This window comes from Engystomops pustulosus, chromosome 4, assembly GCF_040894005.1.
Source record: "Engystomops pustulosus chromosome 4, aEngPut4.maternal, whole genome shotgun sequence".
NCBI classification, from domain to species: domain Eukaryota; kingdom Metazoa; phylum Chordata; class Amphibia; order Anura; family Leptodactylidae; genus Engystomops; species Engystomops pustulosus.
The window spans coordinates 201,182,164-201,198,089 of record NC_092414.1 but is presented as its reverse complement, the minus strand read 5'-3'; positions in this window follow the sequence as shown (position 1 = coordinate 201,198,089).

Sequence of the window (15,926 nt, the reverse complement as noted above, 5' to 3'; positions counted from 1 at the left end):
ACTGCATGAAGAATAGTGCCGCCGCACCACAAAAGGGTCAAGCACGCCACAAATGTGGTGCAGACACTCCTTAAATACCTGTGCAAGCAGTTTGCACGTGAGAGAACGTGCAAAGTCCGACAGAAAAACGGCACAAAGCCCTTAGTAAGTATGCAGCAGATCTTCATACTGGTTTGGAAAGTGCAAGAAAAAAAGTGCACACGGAAATGAACAATCCAAATTAATGAGTCTCCTTTCTGGTAGACAATGTTGGGTCAGCAATGTTGTCATAAACCTTAAAACTCTTTGTTGCCACATCTGTAAAAATATCGAATTTATGAAAAAATTCTTAAAACTAAATTCCTCTGCATTTTTTTTTGCATAACTAGAAAAATGAATACAAATGACAAGTGAATGTCTGTGTACCAGAATATGACGCCTACATAAAGTACAACTCATCCCAGGGAAAACAAAGGCCCAATGGAGACGTGAGGTTGTCAAGATAACAAAGCTGCATTTTATCTATTAGTGCATTATTTTATAGCAATAAGCAACTTTTATACCGTCAAGGACACAAAATAAAGGGGTCGTACAAAAAAATCATCTAACTGCCACGTATCATATCTCTATACATTAGCACATGAATATGTTAAATCTAAGAAATGCAAGGTCATAGGACATCTCAGGTTTATTAAATGCGTTTGGAATGTACGATATCTCTGATTAGGCCAGGAAAATTAATGCAAATTTTCTTTTACTTGAATCTGACCTTTATCTTTTATGTAATATAAGATTTAATGTTGATTATCTTGGAAAATGTGCTTAGCAGTCTAATTGTTTAACATACAGGGGCTCATTTACTAAGGGTCATCGGGACCGCAATTCCTTCAGGTTTCTCGATTATATTTCCATTGTGAAACGAATTGCCCCGGGTTTTTGGCACATGCAATCGGATTGTGGCGCATCGACGCCGGCTTGCACGCGACAGAAATCGGAGGGCATGGTCATCGGAAAACCCGACGAATTCGGAAAAACCACAGTATTTTAAGAAAAAAAAAATGTGTTGCTTGACACACACTTACATGCACCAGGAATAGGATGGTGAACTCCGGCGAACCTCGGCAAACCTCGGCGCAGCAGCAACACCTGGTGGACATCGGGCGCACAACCTTAGTGAATCGAATCCTCGTCGGAGAACGCGCCGTTGGATCGCCGCAGGACCGGGTAAGTAAATGTCTGATAAGATAGAGGGATCCGACTTTAGATGTTACTGTGTACTAATGTCTTACTCTTTTCCCATCAGTCCCCAGATTTCCCTATCTCCCTACCACACTGCTTTCACTGGTGGCTTTTGGGTCCTTGTTCCAATTTTCTTTGTAGTACACAATGTAAGGGGTGGACTGGAAACAGAAGGTCCGACACAGACTGTGAACCCTAATTCTGTACTCACCAACTTGCCCTACCTATTTACTAGAAACTACCCTAGAGGCCAGTAACTGTGTTATGAACCCTGCTTAAAGGGTTGTTCTCTTCTGGGCATTCACATTCATTAATCTGCCATTTCTTCAATTAGATGTTATTAAAAAATGTTTACCGATGTGAAAATAATTTTGCATAAATGTAGTCATATGGTCCCTTAGAAACAAGACTGACTCCTTGGATACGACCACCTCTCCTGAGTAATTGCACAAAGAAACAAAAGGTTTTTGTATATGAAATGTCAGGGAGATACGGCATGTCCCACAGAAGTCCTGTGGTAATGAACACTGAATCCAGGTGGTCAGGCAGCACTCTATGGCGCATGTCTGGCCACCGCTGCCAAAATGTGAGGTGGTCGTATACGAGGAAGCTATCTCGTTTCCAAGGGTCAACATGGCAACATTTATGAGAAATTATCTTCACACAGGAACATTTTTTTAATAACATCCAATTGAAGAAATATTGACAATATACAAACAAATAAGAATAGTCTCCGTAGCCGAATGAAACCTACAGGACAACAAGGTACAAAATTGACAGACAGTAGAGAAAACCAGAAAGACTAGCCAAAGAGTTAGAGGATAACAGATGTGAGAATTCTGGTTCAAACACTGATAGGATGAGGATGTGTCCATTAGGAGAAGACAGAATGGGGCATAATTTATCCATGCTGCTACAAAGAAATAGAGCAGTGTTCCGACATGCCGCCATGAAATGAGGATGATTCCAGCACATACTGTATATTACATACACTTTGTGAATTCTTCCTGAACCAAAGACAACTAATTAAGACTTATCTTAAGCATTATTCTTAATGGGAAGGTGCCTGAGCAAAAGATACCCACCATTACTACTTTGTACCACTATTTACCTCTCCACGAAAGTTTTGAGCTTTCCCTTCCTCCCTACCACATTACGTCCCGTCACTTGATTTCTTCATTGTACACATATAGTTTATTTTGCCTCAGGTGATTGCTACCAAAGCAGGCTTATCTAAGGTGATTGAGCAAAAGGTTCCTACTCTTATTATTTCTTTCTGCTACTGGTAAAATGATCCACTCACATAGATGAGAGACTAAAATAAATATGAAGTGAACTTTTAAAGTCAGGAGAGTTAACGGCTTAGGGGGTAAAAGAAACCTCTTCTCAGGTTCCCCGTTTATGTTGCACCCTGTTATACAACAATAAGTAGTGTAATCTCCGTCAGCACCATAGAGATGAATGGGTCAGAACGGACATGCGCGGCTCATCTCAAGGGGCGACGAGGAGCTTGACGGAGATACCTCTCGTGTTCTGTAAGGGTCTCATCACTGAGACCCCCACTAATCAACAAGTAAGGCCCTACCCCGTGTTATAGCATTGGTACTGTTCCACGAGACATTAGAAGAGGTCAAGAAGAGTCAAGTCAGGTCAAGCCAAGCTCAGCACTAAGAATCAGTATAATACAATTTGGGTTTGGTGAAGTTTATGTTACAACACAGAATGTAAATCACTGAAAAAGACCATGGCAATTAATTATGGCCTCTATAACTTTTAGGCACCTTCCTGTGGAGAAAGGTGTCCTTAAAGGGGTATTCCCATCTGGGCATTCACATTTAATTTAATTCATTTGATATATGTAAACATTTCTTCAATTGGATGTTATTAAAAAAATGTCCCTGTGTGAAGATAATTTCCCATAAATGTAGCCATGTTGTCCCTTAGGAACAAGATAGCTTCCTTGGATACGACCACCTCACATTCTGGCAGTAGTGACCAGACATGCGCTATTGAGTCCTGCCTGACCTCCTGGATTTAGCGATCATTACCACAGGACGACTGTAGTATATACAGTAACTCCCAGACATTTCATATACGAAAACCTTTTGTTTCTTTGTGCAATCCCTCCAGTAGAGGTGGTCGTATCCAAGGACACAGTCTTGTTTCTAAGGGACCATATGACTACATTTATGAGAAATTATCTTCACACAGTTAAAAAAAAATTTTTTGATAACATCTAATTGAAGAAATGTTTATATATTGCAGATTAATGAAACTGAATGTGAATGCCCAGAAGAGAATACCCCTTTAAGCACAATGGATTGCTGAAAACAATAGAGATTGGCTGGGGACACGTTTACCAAGAGTATATTATCCCTTTACATTTCATCCGCTATGGAATAGAACCCCATCCTCCCCAATCCATGTTTTTTTTTTTATGCCCCAAGATTGGATCATATTCTGTGATAGTACTTGTGACTATACCTCCATCTCACACATGTGAACAGAAAATGATCCAGCAGTGTTAAAAAATAAAACTTTGGATAACGATTTCAGCTCTGCTACATCTGCACGTTCCTTTACTGGTGCGGATGGAGAGGCCTTTCTGTCATTCTACGCACACACAGAAACTCCGGTGAAAAGCAGCAATCGTAAAACAATCTTCTGCAGAGTCTAAGGTCATTGTGCTTGTCATATTGGCTTCAAATAAAAATGTGAAAAAAATACCTTCAAATGTCACTTTTCAGCCGAAAAACTGCCATTCACCCAGATGTCATCCATCAGACCCATAACTGCCGGAAGCGATCCGGCATCATTATGGAAGTGACCCTTTACATTTGTTTCTGCGGGCTCCGGATTGTGCAGCTTTAAAATTAATGACGTATTAATATTTAGAGCAATGTTTCCCACCGTTTATCAGTGACTGTTACATTTAAAGGGGTCACAAATGTAAAAACGTATCAAGTGATGGGAAAGATTTTTATGGTTTTTTTTGTATGTTCCATTTCGTAGAAGCGGAGGTCTTTATGTCATAGGAATCTCTAGATACCCTCCTTGGAGTGGCCTACAATATAGCGAGAGCCCCCCCCCCCCCCCATCCAGTCAATAATACATCTCTTAGGCCATATTCAGATTTTAGAGAGAGGTGTGGGGACAGGAGGCACACACCAAGCAATTGCTTTCTCCAAGATTTTGATAGAGATTTATTGCAAATTTATGGATTAAATATTAATAAAATACAATAAAATGCTGTACAGGATCACATTGCATTTCAGGGAAAACTAGTCCCCTTTCTCAAGTGAAATTTATCAGTCTCCAGGTCTTTAGTCCTGCCTGGGCCGGAGATTGTGTATTCATATTAAGTCAGTGCTATATATCAAATATTCTATTGAAAATAGTGCAGCACGCAGACAGAATCCAGATAGAGCCCGTAATAGACTAAGGAGCCATTTGGGTAAAGTTTATGTTAGTCGTGTGATGGATCCATCGACGGCTTCAATTCAACTTTTCTATTCATGTGACATAAAAGAAAGATAATTGCCCAATGTAGATCTGAACACACACCAGCGTACACACCAGCGTACACACCAGCGTACACACCAGCGTACACACGCTAACTATTCATACACATTTATCACACGCTTTAACATACAGGGGCTTATTTACTAAGGGTCGCCGATCACACTTTTGTCCGACTGTTCGCTGTTTTCGGTTCGTGGTTGCTCTTGTATATTAATGAGATGAGTGCGGGTGTATATATATTTAAATAAATGTGGGGTGCTGCTGTATTATATACACTCACCGGCCACTTTATTAAGTACACCATGCTAGTAACAGGTTGGACCCCCTTTTGCCTTCAGAACTGCCTCAACTCTTCGTGGCATAGATACAACAAGGTGCTGGAAGCTCCTCAGAGATTTTGCTCCATATTGACATGATGGCATCACACAGTTGCCGCAGATTTGTCGGCTGCACATCCCAAAGATGCTCTATTGGATTGAGATCTGGTGACTGTGGAGGCCATTTGAGTACAGTGAACTCATTGTCATGTTCAAGAAACCAGTCTGAGATGATTCCAGCTTTATGACATGGCGCATTATCCTGCTGAAAGTAGCCATCAGATGTTGGGTACATTGTGGTCATAAAGGGATGGACATGGTCAGCAACAATACTCAGGTAGGCTGTGGCGTTGTACCAAGGGGCCCAAAGAGTGCCAAGAAAATATTCCCCACACCATGACACCACCACCACCAGCCTGAACCGCTGATACAAGGCAGGATGGATCCATGCTTTCATGTTGTTGATGCCAAATTCTGACCCTACCATCCGAATGTCGCAGCAGAAATCGAGACTCATCAGACCAGGCAATGTTTTTCCAATCTTCTACTGTCCAATTTCGATGAGCTTGTGCAAATTGTAGCCTCAGTTTCCTGTTCTTAGCTGAAAGCACCCGGTGTGGTCTTCTGCTGCTGTAGCCCATCTGCCACAAAGTTGGACGTACTGTGCATTCAGAGATGCTCTTCTGCCTACCTTGGTTGTAACGGGTGGCGATTTGAGTCACTGTTGCCTTTCTATTAGCTTGAACCAGTCTGCCCATTCTTCTCTGACCTCTGGCATCAACAAGGCATTTCCGCCCACAGAACTGCCGCTCACTGGATGTTTTTTCTTTTTCGGACCATTCTCTGTAAACCCTAGAGATGGTTGTGTGTGAAAATCCCAGTAGATCAGCAGTTTCTGAAATACTCAGACCAGCCCTTCTGGCACCAACAACCATGCCACGTTCAAATCACCTTTCTTCCCCATACTGATGCTCGGTTTGAACTGCAGGAGATTGTCTTGACCATGTCTATATGCCTAAATGCACTGAGTTGCCGCCATCTGATTGGCTGATTAGAAATTAAGTGTTAACGAGCAGTTGGACAGGTGTACCTAATAAAGTGGCCGGTGAGTGTATATATATATTTATGGGGGTTGCTGTACTGTAGCTCCTGAGGAGAGGGTGCTCTCTATAAATCATTATGAGGGAAATATATAATAATTTGTTCAGTGAATATTGGCCCACACCTACTAAAAACAGTGCAAACTGCACTATGGACAAAATATACAGAAACTGTACAGAATTTATAGAAACTGCACTATGGACAGAAGTGTGTCGCACGCCCCATGTTAAAGGTGCACCAAAAAAAATCGTGCACTCTGACAGAGCAGAGCAGGGGGCGCCAGATTCATGAAGAATGGTCACCACAGACCATGAATCTGGCGCCCCCTGCACTGCTCCAACAGAGTGCACCAATTTTTTTGGTGCACCTGTAACATAGGGTGTGCAACATACTTCTGTTAGACTTTGCATGACAAATGTGGCGCACGGTCCAACTGAGCAGCGAAACTTCAGTGCAGAATTTTGTGGCACGTCAGGTATAGTGCAGCATGCTCCACAAATGTGTCTCAGACCCTTCTTAAATACATGTGCAAGCAGTTTGCACATGAAAGTACATACAAAGTCAGACAGAAAACTGGCGCAGGGGCTTCAGTAAATCGGGGGCCATAGTCTATACTTTTGTATACTAAAGTGAACCTGTCAGCAGGAATGTTGTTTTTAGCCAATGCTATGCTGAATTTAAAAATACCTTTGTCAGCATTCTGAATTATAACACTTCTTTATAAAACTTAATTTCACATAACTCTGGCTTGTGTAAATTGTCCAGGGTGGGTGGTGGAGGGAGGCAGATGCAGCCGCCTGTATGCCTGGATCTTAATCTCCTCAAGCATTCTTCCCCCTCCCCTTCCCCTCTCCCTGTCATGTACATGGAGCAGGCAGGGGAGGGAGGGTGATGGTGTCAGGTAAAAATGACTTTACTCTTGACAGGTTCAAGCAGCTACCACGCATTATTTGGTATATGTGGGGGACATAGCATGGTCTGTTGTAAAGAGTATGTATTATTTAGGATCATAGTGTGCACGGTGTGCAGTGCATTTATTTACCCCATATATTTATATGTGGATTTCCACTGCTGGTATATATTTAAGTAGACAGCATCTTCATTTCTGGTATATACTTATGTTTGTGGTATAATCATTGCTCACATATTTGAAAAATATATACATTTATGTGTATATTTTTATATATAGGTTGTAATAATATTTTGGCTCTGGCCTGGGATCTAGGTTTAAGGGGTTTGTCAGGAATTACTATCTATGGCCTATCCGACACTGACCCTGCACCAGTTAGCCGATTACCACCATGTGGTGAGCCAAGAGTAGTTCACTGCTGGTATATATTTAAGTATGCAGTATATTCATTTCTGGTATATACTTATGTTTGTGGTATAATCATTGCTGACATATTTGCTTTGTATTTCTATGTGAGGTTTATTTTGTGTATGTTCACCACAATGTAAACTGACAGGGAGCCAGTAGAAGTTGGGTGGATGTCCCTGTAGCATCTGGAAACAGTAACTCTAGCTATCACTGCAATGCCAGATACTGGTCAATACAGAAACAAACGCTTTCTATGTCATGCCCTTTGTTTATAGCTGATCAGCTAATAGATGCGGCAATAAGTAATAAATTATTGGTGGTCTATGCTGCAGGTAGGCCATCATTAGCAATTCCTTCATAATCCCTTCTAAAATTGGGTCCTACCAAATTTAGGGTCTGGATTTATTACTTTTGATACTGAATAAATTTATTTCTGAAGTGTTGAGTTTGCTGTCTGGTGTCGGTGCTGAAAATAATTTGGACTTTGGTTTGAGGACTTATACTCACAGTATGTCGAGTACATATGTCAAATTATTATGTCTTTGGGAAAACAAATGTTGGCTCAGTACATTTCTGGAACTTTTTAACATGAGTTGGCTTTCAGCCCAAAATCTTTGCATGAAATGGTCGAATCTCTGTGGAAAAGACCCTGTTAACAGATTGATGTTGGGCCCAATGGTTTCTAGGTATGTCCCTTGAAAGAAAGACAGAAAATTTTTTACAAACTATAAAACTTAACTATAATTTTGAAAGCAAGTTAGATAGCGTTTCTCACCCATCTATTAGCTGGTCCTGATAAATGGCACAGAAATATGAAATATGAAATTTTGTTTGCTTTTTATTTTTTTGTTTTTTTCTTTGTCACTGACTAAGTTATTACTCCCCGAGTAATGAAAAAGAACATTGTGTGATTTCCTACTGGTTTGGCATCAAAGTTTTCTGCTTTGTTGCCTTTGTCTGCTGCCTTACAGGAAATGAGAGACTTGCATTTGAAGATGATGTTCATGAATAAACATGTTAATATCATCCAGTCGGATTTAAAGTGAAACCCTCGGAGAATAGTTAAGGTCTCTTTCACGTCGGTAAATTTGTACATTGAAGCCTCTATAAGTCGAACATTCAGAATTATATTATAAAATGGTTGCACTAGAGGATGATCTTGTCCGGGTCAATAGCCGGTAGGCCAATTATAGTGGAAGTAAAGGGTCTATTATGGGCTTAGATAAGGGAGTGGACTTCTGGAGAGTTTTCACTGTATACAAATTGCTAACTCCATAATGTTCTTCATGCTTAAATCCTCCCCTCCACTGAATGAACCTTCTCCGCCTACCAGCAGTCACCCCAAGGGTACTCACAGTAGTATTTCACATAAATTAAACTATAGAATTTATTCTAGCAATGGCTATCAATATGGGCATAGTTGCCAAAGTTTGCGTGTATTGTTCAAAATCTACAATTCCTACCAAAATAGGAATTTATGCAAACACCACTCAATGTTTGGTGGTATGTATGGGTAGAGAATAGAAAAAGAAGCAAATATGTTTTCTCGGATGTGACGAGGTCTCTTTTTGTTACCTTGTAAGGCAGCCCCCTTACTATCACGCATGACTTTCAAGAAACCTAATAACATGATATAGGATTAATACAAAACCAGTGTATCTATTCCAGAAGGAACAGATTCCCAACTGTAGACAGCACTGTTTCAATGTGGTTGCATCTCTTTGGAGCAGTGTAAGGGACTGGTTTAGTTGAGTGAGAGGCTTTTGACTAGGATCAGGGAGTAAAAGTTCTTCTTAAAAAGACTTTACCAATTGAGGCCACCTTGCAGGTGTGAAGAGTTATAACCATTGATGCACCACTAGGGGATTCTGAGAAATATGCAAATAATCTTTCTAGGCATGTTTTACCTTGTCCCAATGTATTTGCATATTTCCCAGAATCCCTTAGTGAAGCATCAATGACTATAAGTCTCCACACACCTGCAAGGTGGCCTTAATTTGGCAAAATCTCTGTAAGGAGAACTCTTACTCCATGAGGATACATAACATACCTTTAGGCCACCCGCCCAAAATAAAAAAAGTCAAGTAACTGGCTTAGCTAGCTTATTGTTTATTTCACATTGTGTTTAATTTGTCAAACATCTTTTCCAGAGTGCCGTCTGACCTTTCCTAATGACACCATCAGAGTTCTGGGGAAGTGTGTGACAACTAAGTTCCCCAACCTCTTCTAACCTTCTTTCAAGGTGAGTGCTTCTACACCTACTACTTAGTAGCCACTTAGGCCTATGCTTGGGTGAAAACCAAATAGTGATAAGAAGAAGCCATGGATATTTGACCCTAACAGGATGTTCTGGTTCCGAGGATTAAGAAGCTGAAGACTCCAAGCTATGATGTGTAACTGCAAGCTCACCTACCATTCGGTCTATAGGGAGCTAGGCCTACAGTTTCAGCATCCTGCCAGCACACAGAGCATGGAGCCATCAGTGTCCAGTTTTTGCTCTGTGTTCAACCGCCACTTGTACTTTTGTGACCTTCGACACTTCTGGTGCAGCCTCATTCCCCTCATTCTGGCCTAGCAAATAGTTTCTAGCATAAATCCCTTTAATTCTGCTAATCGGATGGGGGTCCTGTGAAACCGGGATTCAACCCAATGCATGTCTAATGCTACATTTAGTAGTAATGTAATGCTCTAGGGCTTGATAAACAGGAATAGATAGAGTATACGGGAAAAAAATTGATCGCTTAATAGTTATCTCTCCCTCATCATGAATTTCTTCTACTGATGAGATCTAAAATGTGTTTTTTTTATGGTATGAGTAATATCTCCCCGATAGATGCAGCAGTGTAAAAACAACTTCTAATTGCCGAAATACGCAGTGAACAGCTGACAATCAGCGCTAATTAACTGCTCTTCAATCAGGCATATTTAATAGCGCTATTTAGGGATGTTTTTTTTCCGCTAATTTAAATACATCATAGAAATTGATTTATCAGTCTGGAAAACTGCACAGAAAAGAGATAGAGGAAGTAGAAAACATTAGGAAGGTGGAGTGTGGATGTCTGGTCACATACACAGACAGAAAGGAACCTGGCAGGGTAATTAGGGACACAAAACACCCACATGAGCCTAACCGGACCCACCTGCACCGAGGATTGGATAAACCAGGGAAGTGCACCTTGGCTTTATGACACATGCAAAGAGGTCCAGAAAAGGGGAAAGTGCAGAAAAATAAGTCTACTCATAACCTAGGATTGCTATTTCTACAATGATTTCACCCAAAGAATCACAAGGCTTCCAGACATGTGATGAATTTTTTTCACGCCTCACACCGCCTTAAAAATAGCGTCCGGTCCGGGCATGAAACATGTATCACCCATTTTTAATACTATTAATGGTTCTACTTGTAAGGTTTTTTTAATTTTACAATAATAAAAATGGATAAGAATCTATCATTGCGCCCAGCGCTGGATTAATGCAGAATCCTATCATCCGTGATTCTTTCCCGGATTATTAGCAGACCTAAGAGACTATTATATAGATGCAAACCTGGACCAAATGAAACATTGGTGGCTTGATTACAATAAAAAATCCTGGACATAGATAGAAAAATTCTACAATTACAAAACCCTTATGATGAATCGTATGATTGCCACCATCCTGGAACAGAAACATCCCTAAACCTGACCTCCTCTTTATCCGTACAGCAACTGGGCATGGAAACATCTATGGTCCTCTACTCAGAACACTACCAGCAGGGGACAGCAACCTCCAGGACTTTGGGGCCCTGCCGACACTTCAGAAGAGTGGGAAACCCCCTAGACATTGGAAACCGGAGTTGGAGCAGAGTAAGTAAATCATATTTTTAAGGGCTAGGGGGTTACCGTCCCAAATTGCCCTATATGTGTGCTCTCTGAGGCTGCATTAAAAAAACAACCACTGATCCCTGGGCTCTCTACTCCTGAGACCTACATACATGAAGGTTCAGTGAAGCTGGTGTTATTCACTCGATGCTCACATTGCTTGCGTAGGACGTTGGGCTTGTACTTTACAGCCATGGGGTCCTATGCTAGCTTCTCTGAAATACCACTCATGCTCCAGGGCTATTGGAATTGTTTATATATTTAACGGAAATCTACCATAAAAATCCATCATGATAAACCACGTTTCATGATCCAGAGACTGTGGTGATCTTCTTATATTTGTTATCTATGGCCTCCTTCCTTCTAAAATCAACTTTTAAATGTATGATAATGAACCGAAAGGCCTACCCTAACCCCTCCATGTTGTAGCTACACAGGATGCTAGTGTGAAGCACAGAGCACAAAGTGGGAAAGGGGACGTGCTCCTTCACTAGAGATGAACGGACCCGAACTTTCTATTCAAACTTTCTCGGACATATTGCCAGATTGGCTGCCGGACAGCCGATCCAGCAAATTAACACCCATAGCAACTAGGGGTGTCCCCTTAGCCGATCATAGCCATGTCCAGTAGTTAGTAGCATTAATTTTCCAGACTGGTTGTTTGGCAGCCGAAACTGAAATATGTCCTAGTTGCTGAGATCACATGGAGTGCAGGGGGGAGTGAGATTTAGTCACGCTGCTGCACAGTGTAACAGTTTGTAAAGTAAGAGCACACAAAGGCTAGGGAAGCTGTTCAGGCTCATTAATTTTAATAGTTGATTTTAGAAGGAAGGAGGCCATGGATAACACATATAAGAAGATTACCACAGTCACGGTGCCTGGAACAATGAGTAAGTGTCCCTGGTTTATCATGATGGAATTTGACTGTAAATTTCCATAAATACTTACCTACAGATGACCCCCGGATACACCATATCCTCTAATAGCATATTACATAAAGAACATTTTTAAAATAGAAATAAAGATATGTCTGCATTATGTGAATTTTGCTTCACATGGCACATGATAGTTTGTTGTTCCTCGTTGATGGAGTTTGAAGACCTTGGTTTTGTAACAATGCAGCAGTCGGGCATCTTACATAGATTCTGTCCTGCCAATAGAAAAAGCTAAAGGAATAACCAATTACTGTCCCCAACAGGCACCGTGGTAATGTATGTGCGGCCTCTATGGTTCCTTCACCCTTCTCTTCCCACCACTCATTCTTCTTCATTATAGTCCATAAGGATAATTGACTGATATTGTTTTCCCCACCTGATGTGCATACAAAGCGGAAGTTCAAAGGAGTTAAAGCTAAGATCGTCACCACACATAGAGCTATAACATAATTATCATGTGGTATTTTATGCAAATTGACAATTATTTAAACTGAAATCTATCCGGCGTTCCCCAAGGCAATGTATGAATGTAAACACGATTATGCACGGCTTCAATGACATTTTCCTTTAAAATCCGAAAACAATTTAAATACCTTTGATATCAGCGTGAGGAACAATATTAAAGGAGCCACATTACAAAACACTAGACAGTCCTTCATTTACTGCCCCAGACAGCTGCCGCCTATTATTCATTCCAAGCGCTACCATCCAAAGTGGAAAATACAAGAGCGTTTTTCTTTAATTGAGCAACTCTAATTGAATAGCCTTCACGTCCCAAAAAGTTGTTTTATGATCGTCCCCAGGTGATTACAGCCTTAATAAATATTGATTTTGCTTTATCCTAGAACGTTGCCGTAGCTTGATTCATTTACTGTAGGTATTTATGTGCTTATTGTAGTCATGATTTGTAAAGCGCTACGTAATATGATGGCGCTATATAAATAAAGATTATTATTATTATTATTCAAATAAAATAACCTTAATCCTGAATTGCTCATAGCTTAAAAATGTAAAGACTTCCTCTTGGAGTCAGCCACCACCAAGTTTAAAACAAACCTTCCAGTAGGTGGTGGAAGCCTAACCACTTCCCTTGAGGTATGTACACTGTGGGTAACCAAGCCAAGGGCAGCACACTTTGTAGGGCTTAGGCTACATTCACAAAATGTATGCCCGCCGTACTATGGTCATACATCGGCACTGCCAAGAGAAGCAGGGGATGAGAAGCACTCACCTATGCCCCTCTCCATAGGAATACACAGCCGCATGTGTGCTGCACCGTACTGCTCCAGTGCAGTGCCGCGAGGCCATTGAAGTGCATGGGGGACATATATATGCCGTATATACGTTCCCCTTACATTCGTGCGAATGAAGCCTTAGTCTGGACAATGGATGCATGCACAGTGTAAATATACTGACCTTGATTTCACTATGTGCAGTACATGTGCAGAGGGGGTCTTAAGTGGACTGGGGCTTATTTACTAAGGGTCCACGGATCGCATTTCCATGAGATTTTCCATGGTATTCTGGATTTGCGCTGCTGGGACAGGTATTTAGAAGGGGATTGTGGTGCACACATCAGATTTTGGCGCAGCTGCGTTGGCTTTCATACAACAGAAATCGGGGCGAGCCGTTAGACGATCAGACTGATTTGGACTGAGGGCGAAATTTAAGATTAAAATTGTGTCGCAAGCAATGCACTTACATGCACCAGGAAGAAGAAGGTGAACTCCGGCAGACCTGAACGGGGAAGCGACACATGCACAATGTGGCGAACAATGTTAGTGAATCGCGGCACAGTGCATTGTTGTCGGACAATGCACTTCCGGAAACTCCTCCGGATGGGTAAGTAAATGTGCCCCTCTGTCTCTGAAACCTGTAAGGTGAGTAGTTTTAGGACCGGAAACCTCAACTGAATAAAGGCAAGCTTGGTGGTTTACAGGCACCAAACCTACTGACAGATTCCCTTTAAGTGAAGTGGTGGTTGACTCTTGATGGGAACTTAACATTACAAGTTTGAAAATTTGATGCTCATCTCTCATGTTTATATAAAAAGTCAGCTACCAATATGTACAAAAGAAACCTGTCAGTAGGGTTGAGAGACCAATAAACTGTCAGCAATCCTTTATGAAGGTGGAATTTAGGGTTCACAACTAGGATACAAACTGAAAAGTTCAAGTTCTTATTGAAATTTGTTAAAAGTTAAAGATCGGGTCAAGGTTCTGCTATACCAAAAGGACGCACTGCACTCTGTTGTTAATGCCTGCAATCGATGCACGGCGTTAATTCCCCTTAATAGCCACTGGAAAAGTGGTAAAGTATTTAAATCACTGTGATCTAGGCCTCCAACACTAACATGTCACCGGGAGCGCTGGATCTTTAAAATTTGAGTTTGGTCGAACAAAAATTTTTGTTCAGTCCACAACCATTAGTCACCATGTTTCTTAGTTTCTGAAGGGTATAAAGTGTCTGCTTACTAAAAATTGGGCACATGGACAGTGAAGTCAGATGTACAGTACTGACTTCAGCTTCACTACACACTGTGCACATGACCTCTGGATACTAGAAGACTCAGTTATTCAGACTCTTGTCATCTTTCACTATGGGAATTCAGGAACTCGTGAACCTACTGACGGGATGATATATTAAGGCCTGTTGGCAGTTCAGGGGCCCCAAACCTACTAAGTTCCCTTTAAACTCCTGCCTTATGCCAGGTAGTTTGTAGGACCCATTAGTTAGCCAAAATTTTTCTCTGCATGGTAAAGACGATGATAAGAAACAGTCACGCTGGCCAAAAAGTTAATGATTTATGTCACGCCGACCTGGCAGAAACAGCAAGAAAAAAAATGATTAAAGAAACACAGAGACAAGTTGATATGCAGCAAAATAATCAATATGCAATAAAATTAATAGGCGTGTCAGGAAAATACTGCATCTCCAATGTCTCTCCTGAGTAATCCTGTATTCAGAATTTATTTCTGACCTTCGGATGGGGAAATTACTGTTGTAAATCCTTGCGCGCTGAGGATTGAAGCCGGTAAGCATTGTCAGGGCTGAATTTATCCATTGTTTCACTTGATGGTTTACTTTTTGAATGCTCGCTTTATTTTCATTTTTTATGTTCTCGTGACCTATGATAGCAAGACATTTAAAATAGAGTTCCTTTTCAGGAAATCAAAATTGTTGGTCTCACTAAAGTGCCTAGAGATAGACATGCACCAGGAACAGACCTAGAGGGGGTGCAGACTCTTTACACTGGAAAAAATTCTCCCTACATCAGTTTCTAGTAGCTGAATAGCTATTGGGGTACTAGAAGTGTCAGTGCGGTGGCATTATGTGTATTCCACCATATGTCTACACGTCAGCCCTTCCTCCCAAGATTATTACAGGAACGTGTCCCCTGTCCAGAGATGGGGAGAGATGATACTGTACACATCCCCATGCAGAAAGATGCCAACTCTGTGTCTGACACCCATAGGTGCTGATAGCTCCCCATCTCCCACTGCTCTATTCATGAATTACCAAGCTTGGAATAAACAGTCACTGGAGAGAGATTTATCAGAAGTAAAACTGTTCTCGTTGCCCATGGCAATAAATCAGAGCTCAGCTTCCATTTTATAAACTGCTGTGAGAAAATGAAAGCTGAGCTCTGATTGGT